Source organism: Dermacentor silvarum, chromosome 8 (genome assembly GCF_013339745.2).
Source record: "Dermacentor silvarum isolate Dsil-2018 chromosome 8, BIME_Dsil_1.4, whole genome shotgun sequence".
In the NCBI taxonomy this organism is placed as follows: Eukaryota; Metazoa; Arthropoda; class Arachnida; order Ixodida; family Ixodidae; genus Dermacentor; species Dermacentor silvarum.
Window position 1 is genome coordinate 169550964 of NC_051161.1, and position 9453 is coordinate 169560416.

A 9453-nucleotide genomic window follows, 5' to 3' on the forward strand; every position below is an offset into this window, starting at 1 on the left:
ACCGGCTTTCGCTCGACATACCGGTGGTGATCGACGGTTACGCGGTTAGCGCTTTAGTGGATACCGGAGCGGACTATTCTATATTAAGCGGGAAGATGGCGACGTTTCTGAAGAAAGTAGTTACCCCTTGGCATGGCTCGCAGATTCGTACGGCTGGCGGTCACGTCGTTACTCCACTGGGATCCTGCACGACAAGAGTTCGAATTCGAGGATCGACATTCGTGGCGAGTTGCCTTGTCCTACGCGAATGCTCCCGCGACGTCATTCTCGGAGTTGACTTCCTGCAGGAATACGGCGCTGTTATTGACTTACGGGGAGGTGTAGTCACCTTCTCAGTCGACCAAGCAATCGACACAAACGACGACAAACGACGTGACGACGCGCTACGTGTTTCCGCCGAAAGTGTTACACTTCCTCCACGAGCCAGTGCTCTAGTCGAAGTGATGTGCGGTGGAATGCGCGAAGGTGGAGTGGTCGCAGAAAGTAACTTAGCGCATCTACTGACACAAGGTGTTTGTGCGGCCAGGAGTGTGCTACAGCTTCGTGATGGCCGATCTAAGTTGCTAGTCACCAACTTTAGTAACGAGCATCGACACCTCTTCCGCGGTACTTCGATAGCATTTGCCGAAGAAGTGGAACACGTAGCTGAATGTTTTGCCCCTGAACCAGTGAGGCCGGCTGACAAGTCACTGGGCACCGTCGACATTAATCCGAAGTTATCTAACGACAAACAGGCAGCACTGCACGAGCTCTTGCTTGAATTCAGGGCATGCTTCGCAAGCTCGTCTAAGGTACGCCAGACTTCGGTTACAAGGCACAGGATCATCACATGCGACGACGCACGCCCGATACACCAGCAGCCTTACCGCGTGTCGGCAAAGGAACGCGCAGCTATTCGTACGCAAGTACAAGAGATGCTTGAAGACGGCGTGATCGAACCTTCCAACAGCTCATGGTCGTCTCCGGTCGTTCTTGTCAAAAAGAAAGACGGAACGCTACGCTTTTGCGTCGACTACCGGAAGCTCAACAACGTAACTAAAAAGGACGTGTACCCACTGCCACGTATCGACGACTCGTTAGATAGACTGCGGCGTGCCCAGTACTTTTCGTCACTCGATTTGAAAAGTGGATACTGGCAGATCGAGGTAGACGAACGAGACCGCGAGAAAACTGCCTTTGTGACTCCCGACGCCATTTACGAATTTCGAGTGCTCCCTTTCGGTTTGTGTTCAGCCCCAGCAACTTTCCAGCGAATGATGGATACTGTCCTCGCTGGATTGAAGAGGCAGACTTGCCTTGTGTATCTTGACGACGTAGTTGTCTTTTCTGAAACATTTGAGCAACATCTTCATCGCCTGCGGCATGTGCTAGAAGCGCTTCGATCGGCTGACCTCACGCTTAAACCAGAGAAGTGCCACTTCGGTTAGGAAGAGCTCAAGTTTCTCGGACACGTCGTCAGCGCCAAAGGAGTTCGACCCGATCCCGACAAGCTTGCCGCTGTAGCAGCTTTTCCTCTTCCTGAAGACAAGAAGGCCGTCCGACACTTCCTGGGCTTGTGTGCGTATTATCGCCGCTTCATCGACAACTTCTCGAAGATTGCGGAACCCTGACTCGCCTTACCAGGGATGACACGCCATTTGCCTGGACGAATGAGCAACAAGCAGCCTTCGCTGAACTACGCCAACGCATGCAGCCAGCACCCGTCCTGGCACATTTCGACGAAGAGCCTGACACCGAGGTGCATACTGACGCCAGCAACATCGGCCTTGGCGCAGTACTCGTCCAACGTCAAGACGGCATTGAACGAGTAATAGCCTATGCTAGCCGCTCGCTGTCCTGTGCCGAGGCGAACTACACTACTACAGAAAAAGAGTGTCTCGCGGTCGTCTGGGCGATCACGAAGTTTCGCCCTTATCTTTACGGCCGTCCGTTCAAAGTGGTGACAGACCACCATGCTCTATGTTGGTTGGCGAACATACGCGATCCTTCAGGACGGCTGGCACGGTGGAGCTTGCGGCTACAGGAATTCGACGTCACCATAGTTTATAAGTCTGGCCGCAAGCACGAAGACGCCGACACGTTGTCGCGTGCTCCCGCCGAATCTTTCAGTCGACAGTCAGAGGACGACGACGGCTTCCTGGGCGCCCTTACTACGTCAGACTTGGTCAAATCGCAGCGTGACGACGCTGAAATTCGACCTCTCATCGACCACTTCGAGGGCCGTGAAACAACCATACCACGCCATCCACGTCGCGTCTTGACGTCCTTCTGTCTACGAGACAATGTGCTGTACAAGAAGAACGCCCGCCCGAATGATCGAGCCTACCTCCTAGTAGTTCCCAAAGACTTGCGGGACGATATTCTTTTCGCTTGCCACGACGAGCCTACATCTGGCCACCTCGGCTCCTCACGAACGCTTGCTAGAGTGCGCGAGATGTATTACTGGCCCGGACTTTCAGCAAGCGTCAAGCAGTATGTGAAAGGCTGCCGTGAATGTCAGCGACGAAAGTCACCACCCCTGAAGCCCGCCGGGATATTGCAACCCATTGAACCACCTCATAAGCCATTCGACCAAGTCGGTTTGGACATTCTTGGGCCTTTTCCTCTGTCAACCGACGGCAAAAAGTGGGTGATTGTCGCCACTGACTATTTAACCCGCTATGCCGAGACAGAGGCGCTCCCACGAGCCACGGCTTCTGAGGTAGCGCAGTTCTTCATGTGTCACATTGTATTGCGCCATGGTGCCCCAGCCACTGTTATCATAGATAGAGGAACGGCGTTCACGGCACAGCTCACGGACGAAATTTTTCAACTAAGCAACACCAGGCATCGAAAGACGACCGCTTACCATCCGCAGTCCAACGGACTTACGGAGCGATTAAACAAGACCATCACAGACATGATCTCTATGTACATCGACGTCCAGCACAAAACATGAGATCGTATCCTGCCTTATGTGACCTTCGCGTATAATACCGCCGTACAAGAAACAACGCGCTTCACACCATTTCGCCTTGTCTACGGCCGCGAAGTACAGACGATGCTGGACGCTATGCTTCCGTGCCACGACGCCGAGAACCTAACTACTGACGCCGAAGAATTTGCTCAGCGCGCTTAGGAGGCTCGCCAGCTCGCGCGGCTGCACATCGGTGAGCAGCAACACGCAGATGCACGGCGCTATAACATCGGTCACCGGCAAGTGCGCTACAGTCCGGGCGACCAAGTGTTGGTGTGGACCCCTGTTCGCCGCCGTGGCCTTTGTGAAAAGTTGCTCAGCCGGTATTTTGGCCCGTACAAAGTGCTGCGCCGCATTAGTGACGTGAACTATGAAGTCGTTCCAGACAGTGCGGCGCAAACACGGCGCCGACAACCACCTAGTTCTGACGTAGTTCACGTCGTACGCATGAAGCCTTACGTTGCGCGTTAGTGATTTTTACGCACCCATTTGCACCTAATGCACTTACCTCTTCGTTTCTAAAGAGGTAGAGAATTGTTTCTAGCTGCGCTGCTGTAGCTCTCGCTGTGTTCTGTGCGCGAGCATCTTCAGTGGGCGTGTGTTATTTTTTTGTTGTTTTTTTCCTTTCCCACACCACTTCTTGAGTATCGAGCCGATGCTCTTTCCGAGGAAGGGGGGAAATGTCACCTGTAGTAGTGGGCATAGGGCAAGCGCAGAGGCGCAAGAAGAAAGAAGTGCGCGTGCTAACCGCCCCGCTCGATAGTTGCCTCTCGCCGCCGTTTTCGCCAGAGCCCAGCCGCTCCCAATAAACGTCATCAGTCCCTTTTGAAGACGCGTGGCAATATGGTGAAGCGCCCGTGGGGGTGGAGAGGACGTCCGAGAGCTCGCTGGCAACACCAGGAGGCAGGAATGGGGCGACGTGGTAGTAGCGCGTCGTTTCCGAGGTAGTGCGGTAGAGGCAGAACTGTGCCTCGACCTGGTCAAACTAAACTTGCGGGTTCTGGAGTCAGAAGGGTGGGAGGCGCAGTTGCCCCGACGAGACGTCCTGCGCACGTGAGTATTGTTCAGTGCAGGGTGCGGGTGGATCATCTATTGTGTTCGTCCTAGGTCACCACTTGTAGGCCTCAGGAGCAAAAGAAAGACACGGCTGACCCGAATCGACGCTTGAATAGAACCGCGAGCCATGGCTTCACGTGCCACGGTCAGGTGCCGTCTTTATTTTCTCTGATGCGCCCGCGCGCTATCCGGGTTCTACGCGCCGCTCAAAGGAGGGCGCTGCAAGGTCAACCAACCCAAACAGTGGCGCCTCTCATGTTCTGCTCAAGGACACAAAATTCTAGAAGCCATGAATCTCCGCCCCGTTGCCGGCATAACGGATAGAATTCGTATTCCCAACAGCATTAGGAATAAAATTATCACCCCCCCCCCTTCCCAAAAACATGGGAGAAAACAATGTAGGCAGGAGGAAGGCTCGGGCCGAGGCACTCGGCCGCCGCCTTAGCAGCAAGCCAGCTGTATACGTGGACGCTGCACAGGAGAGCGTTCACACGTTCAAAATTGCAGAAGTCAACAGCGAAGGCCAGACAGTGAGCTTACGCAAAATAAGCGCAGACTCCATTCACGAAGCCGAGGAAGCCGCAATTGCGCTTGGTATAGCAGCATCGCGATACAGCTTCATAATATCGGACTCCATGTCAGCTATTAGAAGTTACATGCAAGGTTCGGTAGGCCCACGAGCCTCCGAAATACTGAGCGAACCGGCTGGCAAGGTTACGCTTATCTGGATGCCGGCCCACTCTGGGAATGGCGGGAACGAAATGGCCCACCGTGCTGCCCGAGAACCGGGCGGTGGAGGCATGTCCGGGACCGCCACCAGGTGGAACGACACTCAGTCACAGCTACAATGAAATTGTCACCGCGTACAGGGAGGAGCGGTGGACCACCGGATTCTTCCCTTAGTAGAAAGCAAGCCACGGATCTCCGCAGGGCGCAAACATGTACTGTTATGTCCCCCAAAATTCTATCTTATCTATCCAAAGGCGACTACAATTCAAAATGTAAATATTGCGACACAGATCCAGCTGATCAGCATCATATTCTATGGGGTTGCAGGAATAATCCTCCCCCAAGAAATCTGCTGCGGCAAGCTCCCTCACAGGAGGCGTGGGACTCCGTACTAAAATCTACTAATCCTCAAACCCAAGCCGGGCTGGGTGGCGAAGGTCGCGGCCAGCTGGACGCCACTCTAGCCCCCTCTGCCTGACCTCGGCTCGCCCCTCCCCCTCCCCTTGTTAAAGTTCATTTCCTCCTCTTCCAGCTAGCTTCAAAAAAGTTCTGGAACCACGTGAAAACGTTACGAAAGAAGATTGAAAAAAGAACAACATGTTACAGACAGTGGGGGAAGTAAAATTACTGGAAAGCTGTGAGCATAATACAGGACGAGAAAACATGCTAACAAATAAAAAAACTATTAAAATGCACACCTGTAACGATTCTAACTAGCGCTTGTAAATGCCAGGAGACTGGGTTCATCAAGACACCTGGTCATCACCCTGGCGGGAAAAAAAGCTTCCTGCCACGATCCGCTTCAGGTGTTTCACCCTAGAAGTACACCCATTCAGAGAGAGACCTGAGGCCTGTTTCAACTGCAGGAGGCTTGGCCACCGCACAGACGTATGTCCGCTGCCCGACCCTGGAACACCAAAATGCCGAAGATGCGGAGGAGAACATCCACCACCGCCATTAGGAGCAAAGCCGACATGTACACCACAGTGTGTAGTATGCCACGGCGAACATCCCACTGGCAGCCGGAATTGCAAGCTACGCTTCGCGCCGGTAAAACCTATTAACAACAAGAAGACATCGCTCTCTTACAGCACCAACAAGCGCGGGAGATCAAAGTCACCAGGCCAATCAAGATCACGATCGAGAGGAAGAAGCCAGAGCAGGAACAGGCAATCAAGATCGAGATCGAGAGGAAGAAGCCAGAGCAGGAACAGGCAAGACCCCTTCCCTGAGCTGAAGAGCCGCAGCCGCAGTCGGGAGAGATCAACTGCTAAGCCAGCAATGAACAACAAGAACGCCTGGAGCAACGGACCCCCCAAAAACGTGGCCTGGACCACCGACGTTTCAGGGCAAACCCGCAAGGAAGGAACTACTCAGCCCGCACACAACACAACGCCGGCCAGGCCTCAAGACATTCAGGTGAGGGAACTAGCAGAGCTGGTTAAATCGTTACAACAACAGTTGGCTTCGGCCAACGAGCACATTAGGCAATTGGAAAACAATTACAATTCGACCACTACCCCACCCGCACCCGAGGAACAGGTGGCCTGTGCTCAGAGTGAGGTAACTGACATGGAAACTGACAGAATTAGAGGAGAAAAGCGCAAAGCTTCGAGCCCAGCGCCAGAAACTGCCACAGAGGAAAAAAGAGAAAAAGTCAAAAACTCGACACTTAGAATAGCCAAGCCAGAAACCGCAATCAACGCTAGAAGCCAAACAACCGCTAGAAGCCAAACAGGCTGAGTTTCAAGCAGCTACTGAGGCTCGCCTCACCAGAATCGAAGCCGCGATCCAAAACATGCTGTCCGGCAATAATCAGCTCAAGGTAACTAACATAGGCACACTGACACAGCAACAACAACAAAGCCCTCTTGCACAATCGCAACTCCTAGTTAGAGGTGATGTGCCCAATAATACTAGCTTAGATCAAAGACCCCCAGCAGGGGGCCCAATCAGAACACACGGACCACGTGTGGAAACCCCTACGCATTCATGATGGCCAGCGACCAAATTATGATCTGGCAATGGAACTGCAGAGGGTTCCGTGCAAAAAGACGCGATCTCGAATATAGGATCAATCACTCTACACTCAAACCTGATATTATTGCGCTTCAAGAAACTGGCGTAAACGCCAAACTTGTTGGCTACACAACCTTCAATGCGGAAGTGCCGGAGGGCAGTAATCCGTCCACGGCACTCATGATACATAGAAACCTCACCGCAAACACGATAGAACTCGGGATCGAGGATATATCCTACAACTTCGTAGAAATCCTCCCCAGAAAGAAAACTTACCCAACCTTATACATTCTAAACGCCTATCACCCCCCAAAGAACAGGGGCACAGTTGCATCCAGACTTTTTGTAAAGGCGCAGAAACATGCCAGAAGCTCGCCACTAATTATTGTAGGCGACTTCAATGCTCACCACTCGGCATGGGGCTATCAGTCTTGTGACAAGAAAGGGACCAGCCTATGGACAACCTCTCTGGAGCTTGGTTTAACTCTCCTCACAGACCCAGAACGCCCCACCCGAGTAGGTAACAGCGTCTGTCGAAACACATCGCCCGACCTAACATTCATCAAAAACATAGAATTCGCCAAATGGGAAAACACAGAAACTAATGCAGGCAGCGATCATTACATCATAGCCACCACATTTCCGCTCAGTAAAATCAAGAAAGGAAAATTCAAAGTGAAACATACTAAATGGGAAACCTTTAGAGACATTAGAAACGAGAGGGAACACATCGTAATCACAAACTTGGAAGAGTGGACATCCAACCTAATTGAGGACGCGAACAAGGCCACCACCGAAGCCGAGATCGAGGAGGATCACCCATCCCCTGACTCACGGCTTATACACTTGTGGGAGGCTAGGGAAAGTATCCAGAAGAGATGGATGTCACAAAAAAACAACAAGACCTTACGTAGGAAGATAGCTCAAATCGACAAAGAAATCGAGACAACACACGCAAACATTGCGCAGAAAACACTGGCACCAAATGTGTGACCGGCTCAATGGTCAATTAGCTAACAAGAACTCTTGGTTTCTACTCAGACATCTAATTGACCCCGAACAAACCAAATCAATCACAAGTAAGAACATGCAGAAACTCATTCATTCTTATCCTGGGGAGGAGCATGACCTAATACAGGAACTGCAGCGCAAATACTTCAACACCAGCAAGGACATACCCACTCCAGCTAAATATGAAGGAGAAAGCAATCCAGCTTTAGATAGGGATATAGACGTAGCAGAAGTTAGAGCCGTCCTCAGCCAGATTAAAACCACTGCCGCTGCCGGGGAAGACAGCATAACAAACAAAATGCTCCGAAATTTAGATGATCGCTCGATCAGCGAAATCACTAAACTCTTTAACACCCACAGGACCGAAGGAAAAGTTCCACCTAGCTGGAAACATGCCAATGTCATATTCATACAGAAACCAGGCAAGAGGTTAGAACTGGGAAACCTTAGACCAATTTCTCTCACCTCCTGCTTAGGCAAGGTCATGGAGCATGTAATATTAAACAGGATAAACTATTACATTGAGACAGAACACCTACTACCTGACACGCTAATCGGTTTCAGAGCGTGTCTGTCAACACAAGACATTATGCTTCAACTGAAACAAGACATTCTAGATCCACGCCCAATAAGAGCCACTCGTACCATACTGGGCCTGGACGTCTGTAAAGCATTTGATAATGTAGCCCATCAGGCCATCTTAAATGGCCTATCCCAGCTGAATGTAGGCGAAAAAACTTTCGCCTACATTTCCGACTTTCTCACAGAAAGAACGGCAACCATCCAACTGGGTGAAGTGCGTGGTCAAAAGCTTACTCTAGGGACAAGAGGCACCCCGCAAGGTGCCGTCCTCTCACCCCTACTCTTCAATATCACCATGATGAACCTACCACAACAACTAAACAGGATACCACACATCAAACATGCCATATACGCGGACGATGTTACCATCTGGACAAACAGCGGCTCGGATGGTGCGATAAATGACGCGTTACAGGAGGCAGCAAATGTTGTGCAAGAGTATGTCAGACACAACGGGCTAACATGCTCCCCCACGAAATCCGAACTCCTAATCATTAGAAATAAAGCCAAGAAGACGCCAGACACTGACACCCAACAACAGGCACCGATCAAAATTGTCTTGGAAAGCGGCCCGTTTCCTCCGGTTCTGACCATTAGAGTGCTGGGTATGCTTATTCAACACAACACGCAGAATACCGCGGCCCTCACAAAACTGCAGAACACCGCCAAACAAATTTGTGGACTGCTCAGGCGAGTGGCCAACAGACACAGAGGAATGAAGGAGATGGACTTGTGTAGGTTGATTCAGGCATTCCTAATCAGCCGCATAGTCTACTCCTTCCCCTATTATCATCTCAGGAAATCAGACAAAGCTAAAATAGAAGTTATAATTAGACAAGCGTACAAATGGGCACTAGGTTTGCCTGTTTATACCAGCACCGAGAAGCTCCTCCAACTTGGAATGCACAACACCCTAGAGGAGCTGATCGAAGCACACAAAACAGCACAAATAATACGCCTATCAGACACGATGACGGGACTACACATCCTGAGTAGACTGAACATTAAACCCATATACACCACGGGAGGCAGAGCACCACTACCTCCCGCAATCAGACATTACCTAATAATCAAGCCATTACCCAAAAACACCCTGGCAG